Source organism: Arachis hypogaea, chromosome 3 (assembly GCF_003086295.3).
Source record: "Arachis hypogaea cultivar Tifrunner chromosome 3, arahy.Tifrunner.gnm2.J5K5, whole genome shotgun sequence".
In the NCBI taxonomy this organism is placed as follows: Eukaryota; Viridiplantae; Streptophyta; class Magnoliopsida; order Fabales; family Fabaceae; genus Arachis; species Arachis hypogaea.
This window is the reverse complement of record NC_092038.1, coordinates 35372454-35382454: the sequence shown is the minus strand read 5'-3', so window position 1 is coordinate 35382454 and position 10001 is coordinate 35372454.

The window sequence follows — 10001 nt, the reverse complement described above, 5'->3', positions numbered from 1 at the left end:
GACATCCATTAATAATGGGTAAAACTAAGAAAATCATTTCACCTTCTTAAAGGAAGTTACGAGATAAACGTTTCTTAAAGGAAATTTTAGAAACATAAGTGTTGCTTTATGCCAAGATAAGTTTGAGTCAAAATAAGGTATAAAAAGCTTGTTAATTTTAACTAGAGAAAATGCAAAATCTTGGAAGATACTCAAGTATATAATCAAGTAAGAATTTGCATAGAAGACTGTAGTATGGTTGGAAAAATTTAAGTTGTATTCAAACCACATAAAAGCTTTCAAAATCCACATAAGAAAGTGCATGCAAAGGTAAAGACAATCTTGTTGAGATTTTCAAAGAATAGTTGTGGGATTAATCAAAAAAGAAAAATAAAAGTGAAATTCCTTTAAAAGATCCTAAGTAAAAATTCAAAAAGAATGCTATAAGACGCAAAGTATCACAATAGAACAAGGTACAAATGAAATACAGAACATAGAATGGAAGGATCAAACTGCATAATTAGTTCACTATCACAATAACTCTCAGAGTTCAAAACTGCTTAAAATTAAAGGGATGTGCATGTACTTCTTAAGAGAGATATTTCAAAAAGATTCAAGAAAATTTACAGGAATACATTAAAACAGAAAACAAATCAAAACAAAACTTCTTTAGAAATGTCTGAAACAAAATTTCTGAAAGGTTTAAATAAATTATTGTACATCGCAACAGTGCAAGTTTGAGTCACTACAAGGGTTTTCCTAGCTCATGTAAAGGAATTTAAAATCGATGATCACATTGTGAGAATCAAAAGAGAAAACTAAGAACCGATCAATTAGATTATGCGTAAGAAAATTCAAATTACTTTTCAAGATGTAGTCAAGTAAGTGATTCCAAAATGAAGAAAAAAGAAATAAATGATACGTCAAATAACATGGCACGATTCACAGCTGATGAGCGGATAATTTGTACGCTTTTTGGCATTGTTTTTAGTATGTTTTTAGTATGATCTAGTTAGTTTTTAGTATATTTTTATTAGTTTTTAGTTAAAATTCACTTTTCTGGACTTTACTATGAGTTTGTGTGTTTTTCTGTGATTTCAGGTATTTTCTGGCTGAAATTGAGGGACCTGAGCAAAAATCTGATTCAGAGACTGAAAAGGACTGCAGATGCTGTTGGATTCTGACCTCCCTGCACTCGAAGTGGATTTTCTGGAGCTACAGAAGCCCAATTGGCGCGCTCTCAACGGCGTTGGAAAGTAGACATCCTGGGCTTTCCAGCAATATATGATAGTCTATACTTTTCCCAAGATTTGATGGCCCAAACCAGCGTTCAAAGTCACCCTCAGAATTTCCAGCGTTAAACGCCGGAACTGGCACCAAAATGGGAGTTAAACGCCCAAACTGGCACAAAAGCTGGCGTTTAACTCCAAGAAGAGTCTCTACACGAAAATGCTTCAATGCTCAGCCCAAGCACACACCAAGTGGGTCCGGAAGTGGATTTTTATGTCATTTACTCATCTCTATACACCCTAGGCTACTAGTTTTCTATAAGTAGGACCTTTTACTATTGTATAGGGGAGATCTTTCAATCTTTGGATCTTTTGATCATGTTTTGATGATTGAACCCTCATTGGGAGGTTGGCCATTCGGCCATGCCTAGACCTTGTTCTTATGTATTTTCAACGGTGGAGTTTCTACACACCATAGATTAAGGTGTGGAGCTCTGCTGTACCTCGAGTATTAATGCAATTACTATTGTTCTTCTATTCAATTCCGCTTGTTCTTGTTCTAAGATATCACTTGTTCTTCAACTTGATGAATGTGATGATCCGTGACACTCATAATCATTTTCACCTATGAACGTGTGACTGACAACCACCTCCGTTCTACCTTCGATTGGGCGAATATCTCTTGGATTCCTGATACACGATGCATGGTTGATCGCCTGACAACCGAGTGCTCGCCTGACAAACGAGCCAACCATTCCGTGTGATCAGAGTCTTCGTGGTATAGGCTAGAACTGATGGCGGCATTCAAGAGAATCCGGAAGGTCTCACCTTGTCTGTGGTATTCTGAGTAGGATTCAATGATTGAATGACTGTGACGAGCTTCAAACTCCTAAGGGCTGGGCGTTAGTGACAGACGCAAAAGAATCACTGGATTCTATTCCGGCCTGATCGAGAACCGACAGATGGATAGCCGTGCCGTGACAGGGTGCGTTGAACATTTCCACTGAGAGGATGGGAGGTAGCCATTGACAACGGTGAAACCCTTGCATACAGCTTGCCATGGAAAGGAGTAAGAAGGATTGGTTGAAGACAGTAGGAAAGCAGAGAGACGGAAGGGACAGCATCTTCATACGCTTATTTGAGATTCCTACCAATGAATTACATAAGTATCTCTATCCTTATCTTTATGTTTTATTCGTATACCACCCATATCCATTTGAGTTTGCCTGACTGAGATTTACAAGGTGACCATAGCTTGCTTCATACCAACAATCTCTGTGGGATCGACCCTTACTCGCGTAAGGTTTATTACTTGGACGACCCAGTACACTTGCTGGTTAGTTGTGCGAAGTTGTGTTTATGCCATGGTATTGAACACCAAGTTTTTGGGTTCATCACCGGGGATTAATTGAATTGTGAAAAGTAGTGATCACAATTTCGCGCTATCAAATTTTTGGCGCCGTTGCCGGGGATTGTTGAGTTTGGACAACTGACGGTTCATCTTGTTGCTTAGATTAGGTATTTTTTTTCTTCAGAGTTCTTAAGAATGAATTCTAGTGTTTCAAGGTGATGTTCTTATCATCACCAAAGCTGATTGATCTTCATCAATTTAGCTCTTGAATGCAAAGTTCTGCTGAAGCTTGGCTGACCATGTCTAATTCCTTTAGACTAAAGCTTTAGACTAAACATTGCATGATTCCTGGAATTCTCATTAAGAATTTTGATACCTTTTTCCACTTTATTTTCGAAAAAGCACAAAAAAATTTACAAAATCATAAAATCCAAAAATATTTTTTTTTGAGTCTAGTGTTTCATTTTAAGTTTGGTGTCAATTGCATACATTCATTCGTGTGTCTTAAGGATCTTCAAGTTGTTCTTGATGATTTCTTACTCTAATCTTTGAATTCTCTTGACTTGAGTGTTTATGTGTCTCATATGCATTCTCATTAGTGTCAGTAGTATACAAACTGCTAAGTTTGGTGTCTTGCATGCATTGTTATTTGATTTTAGTTGCATTTTGATTATTCTTCATTATTAAAAATCCAAAAATATTTTTAAATTGTGTCTTTTCAAGTCAATAATACAGAGAATTGAAGATTTAGAACATTCTGCAGAGGAATTGCACAGAAAAAGCTGGGCGTTCAAAACGCCCAGTAAGGAAGACAGACTGGCGTTTAAACGCCAGCCAGGGTACCTGGCTGGGCGTTTAACGCCCAAAAGGGTAGATTTTTGGGCGTTAAACGCCAGAATGTGCACCATTCTGGGCGTTTAATGCCAGGATGGCACAAGAGGGAAGATTCTGTTTTTTTATGCAATTTTTTTCAGGTTTTCAAAGTTTTTCAAAATCAAATCTTTTTCAAATCATATCTTTTCAATCATATGCTTTCAAAATCAATTTCTTTCCTTTTTCAAAGATACTTGCTATCAATTAATGATTTGATTCAACATTTCAAGTATGTTGCCTTTTCTGTTGAGAAAGGTTTAATGTTTGAATCATATCTTTTCTTGATCGCCAAGTCATTAATTTTCAAAATCAAATCTTTTAAAATATTTTTCAAATCATATCTTCTCAATCACATCTTTTTAAAATCAATCATATCTTCTTAACCACATCTTTTTCAAAATAATTTTCAATCAAATCTTTTTGATTTCTAATTTCAAAATCTTTTTCAAAAATCACTTGATTTCTTTTCCACTCTTGGTTTTCGAAAATCAATTAGTGTTTTTCAAAATGTTTTCAAAATCTTTTACTTAATTTTCGAAAATTGCTTCCCTTCTTCTCACATCCTTCTATTTATGGACTAACACTATTCCTTAATGCAAAATTCGAACACCATCTTCTTTGACAAGTTCGAATTTTCTACTTCTGCCTTCCATTTTCTTTTCCTCTGACACCTCAAGGAATCTCTATACTATGACATAGAGGATTCCATATTTTCTTGTTTTCTTCTCTTTCTTATGAGCAGGAGCAAAGACAAAAGCATTCTTGTTGAGGCTGATCCTGAACCTGAAAGGACCTTGAAGCGAAAGCTAAGAGAAGCTAAGGCACAACTCTCTGTAGATGACCTAACCGAATTCTTCAAAGAAGAAGAACTCATGGCAGCCGAAAACAACAACAATGCCAACAATGCAAGGAAGGTGTTGGGTGACTTTACTGCACCTACTCCCGACTTCTATGGGAGAAGCATCTCTATCCCTGCCATTGGAGCAAACAACTTTGAGCTTAAACCTCAATTAGTTTCTCTAATGCAACAGAATTGCAAGTTCCATGGACTTCCATTGGAAGATCCTCATCAGTTCTTAGCTGAATTCTTGCAAATCTGTGACACTGTCAAGACTAATGGGGTTGACCCTGAGGTCTACAGACTTATGCTATTCCCTTTTGCTGTAAGAGACAGAACTAGGACATGGTTGGACTCACAACCTAAAGAAAGCCTGGACTCTTGGGAAAAGCTAGTCAATGCCTTCTTGGCAAAGTTCTTTCCACCTCAAAAATTGAGTAAGCTTAGAGTGGAAGTCCAAACCTTCAAACAGAAGGAAGGAGAATCCCTCTATGAAGCTTGGGAAAGATACAAACAATTAATCAGAAAGTGTCCCTCTGACATGCTTTCTGAATGGAGCATCATAGGTATTTTCTATGATGGTCTCTCTAAACTATCCAAGATGTCTTTGGATAGCTCTGCTGGAGGATCTCTTCATCTGAAGAAGACGCCTACAGAAGCTCAAGAGATGATTGAAATGGTTGCAAATAACCAATTCATGTACACTTCTGAAAGGAATCCTGTGAACAATGGGACTAGTCAGAAGAAAGGAGTTCTTGAGATTGACACTCTGAATCCCATATTGGCTCAGAACAAAATATTGACTCAACAAGTCAATATGATTTCTCAAAGTCTGTCTGGAATGCAAAATGCACCAAGCAGTACTAAAGAAGCTTCATCTGAAGAAGAAGCTTATGATCCTGAGAACCCTTCAATGGAAGAGGTGAATTACATGGGAGAACCCTATGGAAACACCTATAATCCTTCATGGAGAAATCATCCAAATTTCTCATGGAAGGATCAACAGAGACCTCAACAAGGTTTCAATAAAAATAATGGTGGAAGAAACAGGTTTAGCAATAGCAAGCCTTTTCCATCATCTTCTCAGCAGCAGACAGAGAGTTCTAAGCAGAACACCTCTGACTGAGCAACCATGGTCTCTGATCTGATCAAAACCACTCAAAGTTTCATGACTGAAACAAGGTCCTCCATTAGAAATTTGGAGGCACAAGTGGGTCAGCTGAGCAAGAAAATTATTGAACTCCCTCCTAGTACTCTCCCAAGCAATACAGAAGAAAATCCAAAAGGAGAGTGCAAAGCCATCAACATGGCCGAATTTGGAGAGGAAGGAGAGGCAGTGAACGCCACTGAGGGAGACCTCAATGGACGTCCACTGACCTCCAATGAGTTCCCCAATGAGGAACCATGGGAATCTGAGGCTCAAAATGATACCATAGAGATTCCATTGGACTTACTTCTGCCATTCATGAGCTCTGATGAGTATTCTTCCTCTGAAGAGGATGAGTATGTCACTGAAGAGCAAGTTGCTAAATACCTTGGAGCCATCATGAAGCTAAATGACAAGTTATTTGTAAATGAGACTTGGGAGGATGAACCCCCTTTGCTCACCAAAGAACTGGATGACTTGTCTGGGCAGAAATTACCTCCAAAGAGACAAGATCCTGGGAAGTTTTCAATACCTTGTACCATAGGCACCATGACCTTCAAGAAGGCCTTGTGTGACTTAGGGTCAAGTGTAAACCTCATGCCTCTCTCTGTAATGGAGAAGCTAGGGATCTTTGAGGTGCAAGTTGCAAAAATCTCACTAGAGATGGCAGACAACTCAAGAAAACAAGCTTATGGACTTGTAGAGGATGTTCTGGTAAAGGTTGAAGACCATTACATCCCTACTGATTTCATAGTCCTAGAGACTGGGAAATGCATGGATGAATCCATCATCCTTGGCAGACCTTTCCTAGCCACAGCAAAGGCTGTGATTGATGTTGATAGAGGAGAATTAATCATTCAAGTGAATGAAGAATCCTTTGTGTTTAAGGCTCAAGGATATCCCTCTGTCACCATGGAGAGGAAGCATGAAGAGCTTCTCTCAAAACAGAGCCAAACAGAGCCCCTACAGTCAAACTCTAAGTTTGGTGTTGGGAGGCCACAACCAACTTCTAAGTTTGGTGTTGAACCCTGGTGCACGAAATTGTGATCAATACTTTTCACAACATAAATAATCCCCGGTAATGAAACCAAAAACTTGGTGTTCAATACCATGGCATAAACACAACTTCGCACAACTAACCAGCAAGTGTACTGGGTCGTCCAAGTAATAAACCTTATGCGAGTAAGGGTCGATCCCACAGAGATTGTTGGTATGAAGCAAGCTATGGTCACCTTGTAAATCTTAGTCAGGCAAACTCAAATGGGTATGGTGATAAACGCATAAAACATAAAGATAAAGATAGAGATACTTATGTAATTCATTGGTAGGAACTTCAGATAAGCGTATGAAGATGCCTTCCCTTCCGTCTCTCTGCTTTCCTACTGTCTTCATCCAATCCTTCTTACTCCTTTCCATGGCAAGCTTAAGCAAGGGTTTCACCGTTGTCAGTGGCTACCTCCCATCCTCTCAGTGGAAATGTTCAACGCACCCTGTCACGGCACGGCTATCCATCTGTCGGTTCTCGATCAGGCCGGAATAGAATCCAGTGATTCTTTTGCGTCTGTCACTAACGCCCCGCCCTCAGGAGTTTGAAGCACGTCACAGTCATTCAATCATTGAATCCTACTCAGAATACCACAGACAAGGTTAGACCTTCCGGATTCTCTTGAATGCCGCCATCAGTTCTAGCCTATACCACGAAGACTCTGATCTCACGGAATGGCTGGCTCGTTTGTCAGGCGAGCACTCGGTTGTCAGGCGATCAACCATGCATCGTGTATTAGGAATCCAAGAGATATTCACCCAATCGAAGGTAGAGCGGAGGTGGTTGTCAGTCACACGTTCATAGGTGAGAATGATGATGAGTGTCACGGATCATCACATTCATCAAGTTGAAGAACAAGTGATATCTTAGAACAAGAACAAGCGGAATTGAATAGAAGAACAATAGTAATTGCATTAATACTCGAGGTACAGTAGAGCTCCACACCTTAATCTATGGTGTGTAGAAACTCCACCGTTGAAAATACATAAGAACAAGGTCTAGGCATGGCCGAATGGCCAGCCTCCCAATGATCTAAGATAGCATCAAAATGAAGATAGCTACTCAGATATGATCTAAGAACTAGATGTCCAAAGATGATCAAAGGATCGAAAATAATCCCAAGATGAAAATACAATAGTAAAAGGTCCTATATATAGAGAACTAGTAGCCTAGGGTGTACAGATATGAGTAAATGACATAAAAATCCACTTCCGGGTCCACTTGGTGTGTGCTTGGGCTGAGCATTGAAGCATTTTCGTGTAGAGACTCTTCTTGGAGTTAAACGCCAGCTTTTGTGCCAGTTTGGGCGTTTAACTCCCATTTTGGTGCCAGTTCCGGCGTTTAACGCTGGAATTTCTGAGGGTGACTTTGAACGCCGGTTTGGGCCATCAAATCTTGCGCAAAGTATGGACTATCATATATTGCTGGAAAGCCCAGGTTGTCTACGTTCCAACGCCGTTGAGAGCGCGCCAATTGGGCTTCTGTAGCTCCAGAAAATCCACTTCGAGTGCAGGGAGGTCAGAATCCAACAGCATCTGCAGTCCTTTTTGGTCTCTGAATCAGATTTTTGCTCAGGTCCCTCAATTTCAGCCAGAAAATACCTGAAATCACAGAAAAACACACAAACTCATAGTAAAGCCCAGAAAAGTGAATTTTAACTAAAAACTAATTAAAATATACTAAAAACTAACTAGATCATACCAAAAACATACTAAAAACAATGCCAAAAAGCGTATAATTTATCCGCTCATCACAACACCAAACTTAAATTGTTGCTTGTCCTCAAGCAACTGAAAATCAAATAAGATAAAAAGAAGAGAATATGCAATGAATTCCAAAAACATCTATGAAGATCAGTATTAATTAGATGAGCGGGGCTTTTAGCTTTTTGCCTCTAAACAGTTTTGGCATCTCACTCTATCCTTTGAAATTCAGAATGATTGGCTTCTTTAGGAACTCAGAATCCAGATAGTGTTATTGATTCTCCTAGTTAAGTATGATGATTCTTGAACAAAGCTACTTATTGAGTCTTGGCCGTGGCCCAAAGCACTCTGTCTTTCAGTATTACCACCGGAGACATACATGCCACAGACACATAATTGGGTGAACCTTTTCAGATTGTGACTCAGCTTTGCTAGAGTCCCCAACTAGAGGTGTCCAGGATTCTTAAGCACACTCTTTTTGCCTTGGATCACAACTTTATTTCTTTCTTTTCTCTATTTTTTTCGAAATTTTTTTTTCTTTTTCTCTTTTTTTTTTCACTGCTTTTTCTTGCTTCAAGAATCATTTTATGATTTTTTAGATCCTCAGTAACATGTCTCCTTTTTCATCATTCTTTCAAGAGCCAACATTCATGAACCACAAATTCAAAAGACATATGCACTGTTCAAGCATACATTCAGAAAACAAAAATATTGCCACCACATCAAAATAATTAAACTGTTATAAAATTCAAAATTCATGCAATTCTTTTCTTTTTCAATTAAGCACGTTTTTTATTCAAGAAAGGTGATGGATTCATAGGACATTCATAACTTTAAGGCATAGACACTAAGACACTAATGATCACAAGACACAAAACATAGATAAACATAAGCAATAATTTTCGAAAAACAGACAAATAAAGAACAAGGAAATTAAAGAACGGGTCCACCTTAGTGATGGCGGCTTGTTCTTCCTCTTGAAGATCCTATGGAGTGCTTGAGCTCCTCAATGTCTCTTCTTTGTCTTTGTTGCTCCTCTCTCATGATTCTTTGATCTTCTCTAATTTCATGGAGGATGATGGAGTGTTCTTGGTGCTCCACCCTTAGTTGTCCCATGTTGGAACTCAATTCTCCTAGGGAGGTGTTTAGTTGCTCCCAATAGTTTTGTGGAGGAAAGTGCATCCCTTGAGGAATCTCAGGGATCTCATGATGAGTGGGGTCTCTTGTGTGCTCCATCCTCTTCTTAGTGATGGGCTTGTCCTCATCAATAGGGATGTCTCCCTCTATGTCAACTCCAACTGAATAACAGAGGTGACAAATGAGATGAGGAAAGGCTAACCTTGCCAAGGTAGAGGACTTGTCCGCCACCTTATAGAGTTCTTGAGCTATAACCTCATGAACTTCTATTTCTTCTCCAATCATGATGCTATGAATCATGATAGCCCGGTCTATGGTAACTTCGGACCGGTTGCTAGTGGGAATGATTGAGCGTTGAATAAACTCCAACCATCCTCTAGCCACGGGCTTGAGGTCATGCCTTCTCAATTGAACCGGCTTCCCTCTTGAATCTCTCTTCCATTGGGCGCCCTCTTCACATATGACTGTGAGGACTTGGTCCAACCTTTGATCAAAGTTGACCCTTCTAGTGTAAGGGTGTTCATCTCCTTGCATCATGGGCAAGTTGAATGCCAACCTTACATTTTCCGGACTAAAATCCAAGTATTTCCCCCGAACCATAGTAAGCCAATTCTTTGGGTCCGGGTTCACACTTTGATCATGGTTCTTGGTGATCCATGCATTGGCATAGAACTCTTGAACCATTAAGATTCTGACTTG